The sequence below is a fragment of the Gadus macrocephalus genome, chromosome 8 (assembly GCF_031168955.1).
Source record: "Gadus macrocephalus chromosome 8, ASM3116895v1".
Classification (NCBI taxonomy): domain Eukaryota; kingdom Metazoa; phylum Chordata; class Actinopteri; order Gadiformes; family Gadidae; genus Gadus; species Gadus macrocephalus.
In genome coordinates this window covers 17,160,750-17,170,749 of record NC_082389.1, presented here as the reverse complement: position 1 = coordinate 17,170,749, position 10,000 = coordinate 17,160,750, and the positions used below count along the sequence as shown (strand labels likewise).

The 10,000-nt window shown below is 48.3% G+C and overlaps 1 protein-coding gene and 1 long non-coding RNA gene across 5 annotated transcripts in view; one reads left to right on the top strand and one right to left on the bottom strand.

Annotated features, from left to right (window-relative positions):
- The window catches only part of pde4ca (phosphodiesterase 4C, cAMP-specific a), a 48,733-nt gene that overhangs the window by 20,575 nt on the left and 18,158 nt on the right, over positions 1 to 10,000 (top strand). The window lies entirely within an intron of this gene.
- On the bottom strand, positions 2,988 to 5,082 carry LOC132463421 (uncharacterized). Its single transcript, XR_009527022.1, has 2 exons — positions 4,709 to 5,082; positions 2,988 to 4,628 (listed from the first exon to the last, which is right to left on the bottom strand). It is a non-coding gene; the product is annotated as an uncharacterized LOC132463421 (long non-coding RNA).

Below are 10,000 nucleotides of genomic sequence, written 5' to 3'. Positions count from 1 at the left end.
GTTGCTATGGTATCCTGGAGGGCAGCAATGCCGTCATGGTTTTCATTTCATTCCCTTCCAGAGACTGTAATGTCATAAAACCGACTCCCCCGATTAGAGGATAAAATGAAAACGACGTATTTCTTTTTCTTTGTAGCGTCTCATTATACCTAACGGGGCCTTTCCGGGGCCGACGCATTGTGTCAACTGCCACATGTCATTTAATCTCTCGCAAGAAGACTTCCTCCACTATAGCGGTGATCTATGGAACTTCTCTTCCATAGTCTACTTTCTACACACTCGGACATATGGTTGTCGGTCTTTGCTATAAACTCCCAGGAAAAGGCTTGACACAGCTCATTGTGATAACATCGTGGCTTCCTAGGGTAGCTCCTCATCATTACTTGGTGTTAAGTGTTTTATACGAGAGGACAGGGACAGGGATGGACGTAGAGGATGTCTCTCTTCAGTGTGGTTTCAATTCTTAATTTTAAACAGTCCAAGTCTATAAACGTAGAACGACATGTGCCTTTCTGAAGAGCAGTGGATCATTAAGAATGGGAACAATTTTCTCTCTTTTTATCTCTCTCACTCTCTCTCTCGCTCTCACTCTCTCTCTTTTCTCTTTGGTTTCTTCTGCAATCTAATCCGTCCTTTTGTTTTGCTATCATCTCCATCTTCTCTTTCTGTTTCCCCTGGTGAGTTCCACTGGGACGTATATATACATATTACTAGACTGTTTTATAACGCCTGATCCTGAGAGTCTATATAACTGGGCTCAGAGGTCAAATGTGTGCTAGTATCGCCATGACCCCCACTCTCATATTGGAAGACAAATTACAGGGTTAACCGACAAGATGTTGAATTTGCAAGCATTTTTCCCTCTTTCCCCCTACAAATATATTATTTGTTCAGACCATGCATGTTTTAACCCGTCTTTGAGAAATGCTCACATGTTATAAGACATACCTTACAATTAAAGTGTGCATTCCCCCCCCCCCCCCCCGGGATACAACTGCCTATCTTTCCTTCTCCATCTCCTTCTCCTTCTCTTTCTTCTTCCTTCATCTCAAACTCGGGCCCTTTGACAGAAGCCTTTTCATCTGTTGAGATCCCAGCCGTTTTGGGTTTTCCCAGTCATCCGCACGAACGCTGACTAGTACAGCCATCACTTCATTCTCGACATCCTTGGCAACCCTTCCTTCCCATCATCTTTGAGAATTCAACACGCTTCCCCCTTCCTCTTTAAGGCGTGTTGTCGCTGTCTGCGTGCGTCCCACTCGCTCGTCGGCTAACCCTTCAGCCGGCCGCTCGACGTCGACGAGCGGAGTCTGGACAAGGACTGCTGCTTCAGCTTCAGGTCCAGTTGCAAAAAAAAAAACAGGTGGTTACGTCAGCGCAGCTGCCGCCAAGCTGTTTGGTGGTCCCTGCTCAGTCAGAACCTGCTGGCGGCCCGCTCCGGGCCGTCTGTGTGTTTCCGTCGGCGGCCCCCGAAGGCCAAGGAGGGAGGGGGGGAGATGAGGTGACGTTGACGTGAAGCATTAGCCCAGTAATCGCCCGCTCGTCAGCCCATGGAAAAGTCTAAAGTGATTTTCTTCATTTTCTTTTGGAAATGAGATATTGAACGCGCAGGACATGCAACACAAACATACACACGCACACAAATGCATACACAAACGTACTCGCTCACTCACTCACTCACTCACTCACTCACTCACTCACTCACTCACTCACTCACTCACTCACTCACTCACTCACTCACTCACTCACTCACTCACACTCACATACACACACACACACACACACAATCACACACACACACACACACACGCAATCACACTCACACTCACATACACAAGTGCAGGTATACAGTCTACACTTTGTGTGAGGTGTCTCAGGAGTTTGGAAGTTTAGGGGCGTTGGATTTATTCGAGGTGTAACTGGATGTGACTTGAAGTTTTGGCAGGAGGGGGGTAAAAGTGAAGTCACTGAGCCTGAGCTCCGTAATTGCGGTTCTCCAGAAACTCAACACCTCGCGTCTATTCACGTCAACCCGTCACATACTACAGCGAGGACAAACTCTTCCTCTTCATAATGGATTCATCCCAACCTCCCGGTGGGAACCTTGGCCCTGGTCCAGAGGTCTGGGACGCCAGCAGCCACCAGGCAGGCCCCGGGCGATGGGTAGTCACCGCTCTATACCCTCATATCCTCCCTGTAGACACACACGCCACAGGCCGAGGGCTGAGACACTATCGCCGTGCGCCTGCTCCGCATTTACGCCTGATGATTCAGGAGAGCGCCGCGATGAGGTCATGCCCCCGCCTCCGCATAGCGGAGATACCCTCAGCCCGGACACGCAGGGTCTGGTTAGCTGTGGACGGCCGGCTCCTCTCCCCGCCAGCCGGGCAGAGCCTGCGTCTGCCTCTCTCCCACACAGCAGGAGAGAAGGAGACGGGCCCGGTTACAAAGGGATTAGTCAACGTTTTGTCCCTTACTTCTAGGTTTCAATATCTTTGTAATTTTTTTTATTGATGTCTCACTTTCGTCCTTTCTTTCTTTTTATGCTTCTTATTTTCCTAATACTTTATTTCTGCTTCATGTCTTTTATTTGTAGTTTCTTTCTGTTTCTATCTTTCTTGATTTCTCTTTGTCTTTTCGTTATTTCTCTCAGTCGGAAATTCTTCTGTTTATCTTTTTGTCTCTCTTTCGTTCTCTGTGCTTCCTTTCTCTGTCTTCATCCGTTCTGCTCTCGGTCGTCGGCCTTCCCTCTCTGACTCTCACACGCACACACTTTTCGATGCGTCAGCGCAGAGCGTGTACGTACGCAAGAGGCATGACCGCATGCAAATTAACGTCGGAAACAGCTGCAAAAGATGCATTAAAAGAAGCCTTAAGTGGGACACACACGTGTTTACGACCGCCTTGGTGGTCGGGGGTAACGTCCTCGACGGAGCCGCTCCATCAAAAGGAGGCTCAGAGGAGGAGAGGGTTTTTTGCCCCCGGTGACATCATCTGCTAAATAGGACATTTCCAGACACCAGATGGGGTTTTGTTTAGTATTATCATTAAAATTGTGTGACTGTGTGCGAGTCAGTTTTCCCTAATTTATTTTTCCAAGGATCGGGCCTCAAACTTACTTCAAAAGTCAAAGTGAAGTACAACTAGGCTGCATGGTTTAATGTCGATCAACTACTTTAATGATGTATACTTTACATTTTCATTTATTTTGTTTTATGTTCGCCGTAAAAAGCAGCAATATTTCGTCATGCACTCTACCTAGGCTCAACAAATTAGTGTAAATATCAGCTGATCGAATGATTCCGTCTTATTTTATCTTATTATTTGAAAGGAGAAGGATTATTTGTTTCCAGTTTCTGGTCTATTCTCACCTTCTGTATCGTTTCCTTAAAAAACAGCATTGTTCTCTCAGTTCTTGTTGGGTAGCCTTGCATCGCTTCTTCCTGCCTGTGTTCTGAAGGACATTTTGCTGTGAACTCTGCTCCCTTCTCTCCTAACCTCCTCTTTCCTCACCTCCTCCTCTCCTCTCTACTCCCAAATACCTCCTGCTTCTCTCCTCCAACTGCTCTGTTTTCTTTGTGGCGCTATATGATCCTGGAGGATAACAGACCTGTGTGTGTGTGTGTGTGTGTGTGTGTGTGTGTGTGTGTGTGTGTGTGTGTGTGTGTGTGTGTGTGTGTGTGTGTGTGTGTGTGTGTGTGTGTGTGTGTGTGTGTGTGTGTGTGTGTGTGTGTGTGTGCGCGTGTGTGTGTGTGTGTGTGTGTGTGTGGATGTATGCGTGGTTTATTGTGCATGTGCATTTAGAGTGTACCCAAGTGTGTATCATCCCGCGAATGCACCCTTCAAGCACACAGCTCGTATATATTGTCAGTTCTAGAAGTCTATTATATTTCCCCAGCGTCTTTAGATCCGCAGTGGAGTAAAACACAACACCCATATTGAGAGATTGATGACCCAAATTTCCCCTGCATTAGATCCTGCTTAAGGTGAAATCCCCCTGAGTTCTCTTCACGTATGGACACTGATCCGTTTCATTATTGTTGCTTCCCCTCCCATCTTGCCGGCGTTAAAACTCTGTGCTCCAGACTCTGAGGGTCAGTCTTCTCTGTCGGTCCTCTTATTAACACAGTGACATCCACGATGACATACGGGATGTACATAGTACTCACGATCGGCTCGCTGTTTATACTATGCACTAAGCCAGAGTGTAAACATGATTTACAAAGCACGCTGGATGGTCTGGTTATGCCGTCTAAACAATGTCCTCTTGAATAGGACATTAGAAAAGTTTTTGCGGTGGAGTCACGTCAATGCAGAAAGAGCAAGTAATGCAAAAAATTAACACCACATTCAGAGTTGCATTAAATATGCTTGCAAAAATAAATACACATGTGCAAATTCTGTCACAAGTAAAACAAAATCCAATGGAGTGAGAGTTAAATTTCAGCTAGACTCTGCATAGCCAACTCCTCCTACCCCTCCTACCCACTTATTGTGTGTTGTACGTCTTGGCACTTAATGTACGCACTTATTGTATGTCTTACGTACGTCCTGGCACTTAAAAAATAGTACTTTGTTTTGTATCATCTATCCTAGCTATCTTTGTTGTGTATGGGGAATGGGTTAACCTAGAAATTGTTGGTGCTTGGCACTTGGTCTGAGCATTCTTACTGTACCGCCGTGATATATTGTTTCTCCTTCTTCTGACAATGTACTCATTGCAAGTTGGTTTGGATAAAAGCATCTGCTAAATGCCCTAAATGTAAATGCATTGTCTCAGGTCACTTTAACATGTTGGTGTTATCCATTGTTGAGACCCTTTCCCGTCCTGATAATGTCTTAAAGGGAGGGCTGTTGGAGTTTATTCCACATGAGCATAATACCGGGGCACAACAATGCATGGCGGGGCTACTAACCCAGTCACCCTCATGGTTATGGTTACCGTCGTTATTGTTGACGTCCTTGTTGCTCCCCGTTGCTTGGCCCCTGAGCAGGAGATGGGGACAGACGACTCTGTCCTGCTTCCTCGAGTCTTGATCAGCAGCCATTTGACACGCTCGCTACCAAACACGCAACACTAAACACTGCGCCGCGCGGTTCAGTTGTAAGACCAGTTTAACGTTTCCTCTTGAATTTTGAGTCGGAAACCCATCTGGGTTCCGACGGCACAACGGCCCGGAGCTCAGCGGACGCTGTCCCGCTGATCCCCATAGCAACGCTGCGCTCAGTGACGCGCGGCGCGGGACCTCCTGTTCCCCCCTCGGCGTCACGGAGGCGTTGGTTGTGTTGTCTAAAGGAAGGATCCCAGGACGAGGGCCTGCGCACCCAGATGGCGGTGACGGCCGTCGCAGCCCGCAGAGACGCTCACACAATGCTGGAGGCCGGCCGCGCGATGATAACGATCGCACAGCGCTCTCACACACTCCCTCCCTCTCTGTCGGTTTTGTTTGGGTTTGGTTTTCCAGCTGACATTCTGAATACATACAGGACTCCATCAGGCCCCGACCTTTACATCACAATAGAGTAGCTCTCCTCTAAGGGTAGCGTGCTGCTGTACGGGTCCGGGGCCCAGGAGAGGGTCACTGGCTACGTTTACATTTACAATTACTTAGCAGACGCTTTTATCCAAAGCGACTTGCAACCATTCACGCACACATTCCAACCCCAACGGTGGAGTCAACCACGCATGGCGACAAGTGAGGGTGAGTTGCCTCGGTACCCCCGGGGATCGAACTAGTAACCTTCCGGTTACCAGCCCACCCGCTCTAACCCGAGCAACAAGCCGCCCGGCTAGGCTGCATCATACCGATCATCCCAGAGCTACATGCGGCCAAACTCTGTGGCACTTCCCGCTCTTTAAATGATATCTTTTTGGGTTCACTGTCAGTGTTTTGGGGTAAAGTGAGTCTGCAAGGTGCCTCAGGGTGGTTTCATTTGTTTCATCACAAAGGGAAATGCAGAGAAGCGGTACAGCAGGGCCTTTGATTGTGTCTGATCAGGATGGTTTGCTGGACGCAGTAGTTTGCGGAATGAGTGCTCGATGATTGCAACACAGTTTTGTGACGTTGAAGGTGTTGTGTAAAAGCACGTGTGCTTACAATTTTTAAACACACACCATCACACACATATACACACACACACACACACACATACACACACACACTTGCATAAACACACAAACCCACTCCCCCACACACACACACACACACACACACACACACACACGCACACAATGCATCATGTTATTTTATTTTCGTTAAGCTTGTTAGCTTACCTTGTATATTCAAGATATATAGCAAATATTAAATATTTGTTGGGATAGACTCCATAGAAAGAAAATAAATGCGTTACATTTCTTTGAAAGAAGTGAGTTGATTTCCTTGGACCACAAAGACAATGAGTGTGTCCCCTCCGCTATGCGTAGCGGCCGGTGTGCTGCGCTAAGGGCTGCCCTGGGAGCAGGTTTCAGAGCGGGCCGCGCTCTCCAGGCCTTTCCGTCACGTTGCTGAACAATAGGAGTTGTTCTGCCATGACACGGACACACAGAACCAGACAGGAAGGCACAGAGACCGAAACGTCTCTCTGCAAGACTCACTCACCGTGGTGTTTACCCAGAAACAGTCTGCTGGACAACCCCAGCGTCCCTCTGGTGTACGGATGGCTCCGGGCGTAGGGGAAAACACAGAAGTTAGTCGCCAAACACTTCTTATTCACAACTAATACTGCCTAGCAACAAAGTTTTTGATGTTTAGAATCGAGGTTCCCAGCCATTAAACCGTTGAATCGTTCAACACTGTCAGGGGTCACACACACACACGCGTGCGTGCGCACACGCACACACACACACACACACACACACACACACACACACACACACACACACACACACACACACACACACACACGTATGCACACTCTCTCACAAACAACATACAAACCAAACTGACACACCGTCACAAACACACACGCATATGCACATTTAATTACAAACATAACATACACACACACACACACACACACACACACACACACACACACTTGGAGAGGCACGGTTCCCACACATGGCCCGACAGCCTTCATCCCTTCTACAGGGAGGCAGAGGAGATAATACAAACCAACAGGGCGGCCCGCTGCCTCCCAGCGAGAGAGACACAGCCCCAGGCTCACACGCACAGGACCCACCAGAAACACAACCAAACCAGGAAAACTGGGCCTCTTAGCAACGGACACACAGTGGGTCTGCGTGTTGACATAACGTTCCCGCACGAAGCGTCTTGCATCATGCATCCTGGTTTACTCTAGAGTTTATATGTTGCATATCTGGGCTTGTTTTTCGTGTATACCTATGCGTTGTCTCAGGAGAAGCCTCTCTGGTTCCTGCGTGTTATGCGTTGTATAGAGGTAAACAGACAGACCATGGATATAAAGATAGATGGACTCAAATAGAGATAGGTGAAGGATGTCTTGACCAACCTCTGCATACTGTCGTTTAAAAATATGTGTTTTGACTTGTCTTCTGAATAGATGGCTCTGGCTGTCCTTCACTGCTGTTCTGCCGTAACTAATTCTACCTCTCACTGTCTCTCTGCCAAGGCCTGCGGTGATGACTTAGAGCTCAGATGACAGCATGGTCAAGTATATAGGCCTACCCCTCTCTACCCCCCCCCCCTCTCTGTCTCTGTCTCTCTCTATCTCTATCTCTGTCTCTCTTTCTTTCTTTCTTTCTTTCTTTCTTTCTTTCTTTCTTTCTTTCTTTCTTTCTTTCTTTCTTTCTTTCTTTCTTTCTTGCTTTCTCACTCTCGCTCTTGCTCTACCTCTCTATATATATATCTTTCTCTCCCTCCATCCCTCCCTTCTTTCCTCTTTCTAGATCTCTCTGTTTTCTTTATTTTTCAGTCCCCTCCCTCTCCCTTCCCTCTCCCCTCCCTCCCTCTCCCACTCCCCTCCCTCCTCCTCCCCCTCTCCACTCCCTCCCTCTCCCCTCCCTCCTTCCCCCTCTCCCCTCTCCCCTCCCTCCCCTCTCCCTCCCCTCTCCCCTCCCCTCTCCCTCTCCCCTCCCTCCCTCCCCCTTCCTCCCTCCTCTCCCTCCCTACCTCCTCTCCCCTCTCCCTCTCCCACTCCCCTCCCTCCCTCCCTCCCCCCCCCCCCCCTCCCCCTCTCCCCCCCCCCACCAGGCTACTAGAGGGTGGCCCGGGGAGCTCCTGCCTTCTAATGATCCCCAGATGGGATCGACGTTTCCATGACAAGCCATGACGCAGGCGGGGTGTCATGTAGCAGCCCCACTGGCAGTTTACCATCAATCACACACACACAGACACACACACACACACACACACACACACACACACACACACACACACACACACACACACACACAACGCTCACACACAAACATGTACACATACATGCATTTACAGGCACACACCGCACACAAACGCCGTTACACACCTACTGCGTTTCTTTATTGAAAGGCTTCTCACCACACAGGAATGCTGTGCGTGTGCTTGTGTCTGTGTGTGTGTATGTGTGTGTGTGTGTGGTTTTGCGGGTTGGGGGATTTGTGTGTCTCAGAGTGATTGTGTAAATTGCTGAGTAAGTGTGTGTGTGTGTGTTTGTGTGTGTGTGTGTGTGTGACGTGTGTGTGTGTGTGCGTTTGATTCTCCCAGTGACTGAGTCAATTGCTGAGCAACTGGGTTTATCATGGTCTAAGGCTGTGGCTCGTTTCCCTGTGATTAAGACGGGGAAACTACATCATTCTTCTATTGAAAACTCATTCATTGGAATACTTCAACGCTGAATACATCCACATCCACGCTTCACAGTCGTTGCCTGCCATTACACCAAAGTACCAGCAGAGGGCCTCTGCGCTTTGAGTGTGAATTCTCCTCATTCAGAAAGCAACCGCTGCTCCACGGCTCACACTCTTCACACACGCCCCCTCATTCTATCAACAGTGTGTTTCCAGAGACTGCTGGGAGAGACGGAGAGATTGAGAGAGTTAGAATGGGGCAAAGAGGTGGGGGCGATTTGAAACCAACAGGGAGCGACAGAACAGAAGGAGGGGGGTGATGACCTGGCATGTGAAACATTCAACACAATGCTCTTTTTTTTTCCCTCGCTCTCTTGGTTCTGTGTGTGTTCAGTCCACACATTCGCCCCTATGGGAGCTTCCTGTTTCAACAACGTCTGCGCATTACAGGCTCCGATGTTGACCTCTGACCTGACCCCAAAGCTGCAGAGTACCAGACCTGACACATTTGATACACATGGTTTCCTGTGTAGATAGTGCCTATCGATGTGTTAGGCGATGCAGACCACAGCTAGCATGTGCACCAGGGGTCTATCTTGGTGAAAACTTGAGGAGAAGAAGGAGGAGAAGCACAGGAGATGTAAAGGTTATAATTCATTCCTGGCCTTACTATAATGCTTACTGCTGTTATCCTTACTATAATGTCTCAAACGCGCCAGCATTGCATTGTCCTCAACCTGGTTTATCCTTAAGGGTACTGAAGTTTGTCGTGTGCTTGTCTGTGTTTACCTGTATGTTTGGGCTTGTGTACGTGTGTGTGTGTATGTTGACCTGTAGGTGTGCGTCTGTGTGTCTACCTGTGTGTGTGTGTGTGTGTGTGTGTGTGTGTGTTTCTAGCTGTGTGTGTGTGTGTGTGTTTGTGTTGACCTGTTTGTGTGTGTGTGTGTGTGTGTGTTTGTGTTGACCTGTTTGTGTGTGTGTGTGTGTGTGTGTGTGTGTATGTTTACCAGTGGGTTTACCTGTGTGTGTGTGTGTGTGTGTGTGTGTGTGTGTGTGTGTGTGTGTGTGTGTTTGTTTACCTGTGTGTGTGCATTTACGGTTGTGTGTGTGTGTTAACATGTGTGTGTTTACCTATGGTTGTGTGTGTGTGTGTGTGTATGTGTACATGTGTGTATGTTGACCTCTGTGTGTGTGTGTGTGTGTGTGTGTCTGTGTTTGCGTGTGTGTGTGTGTGTATGTACGTGTGTGTAT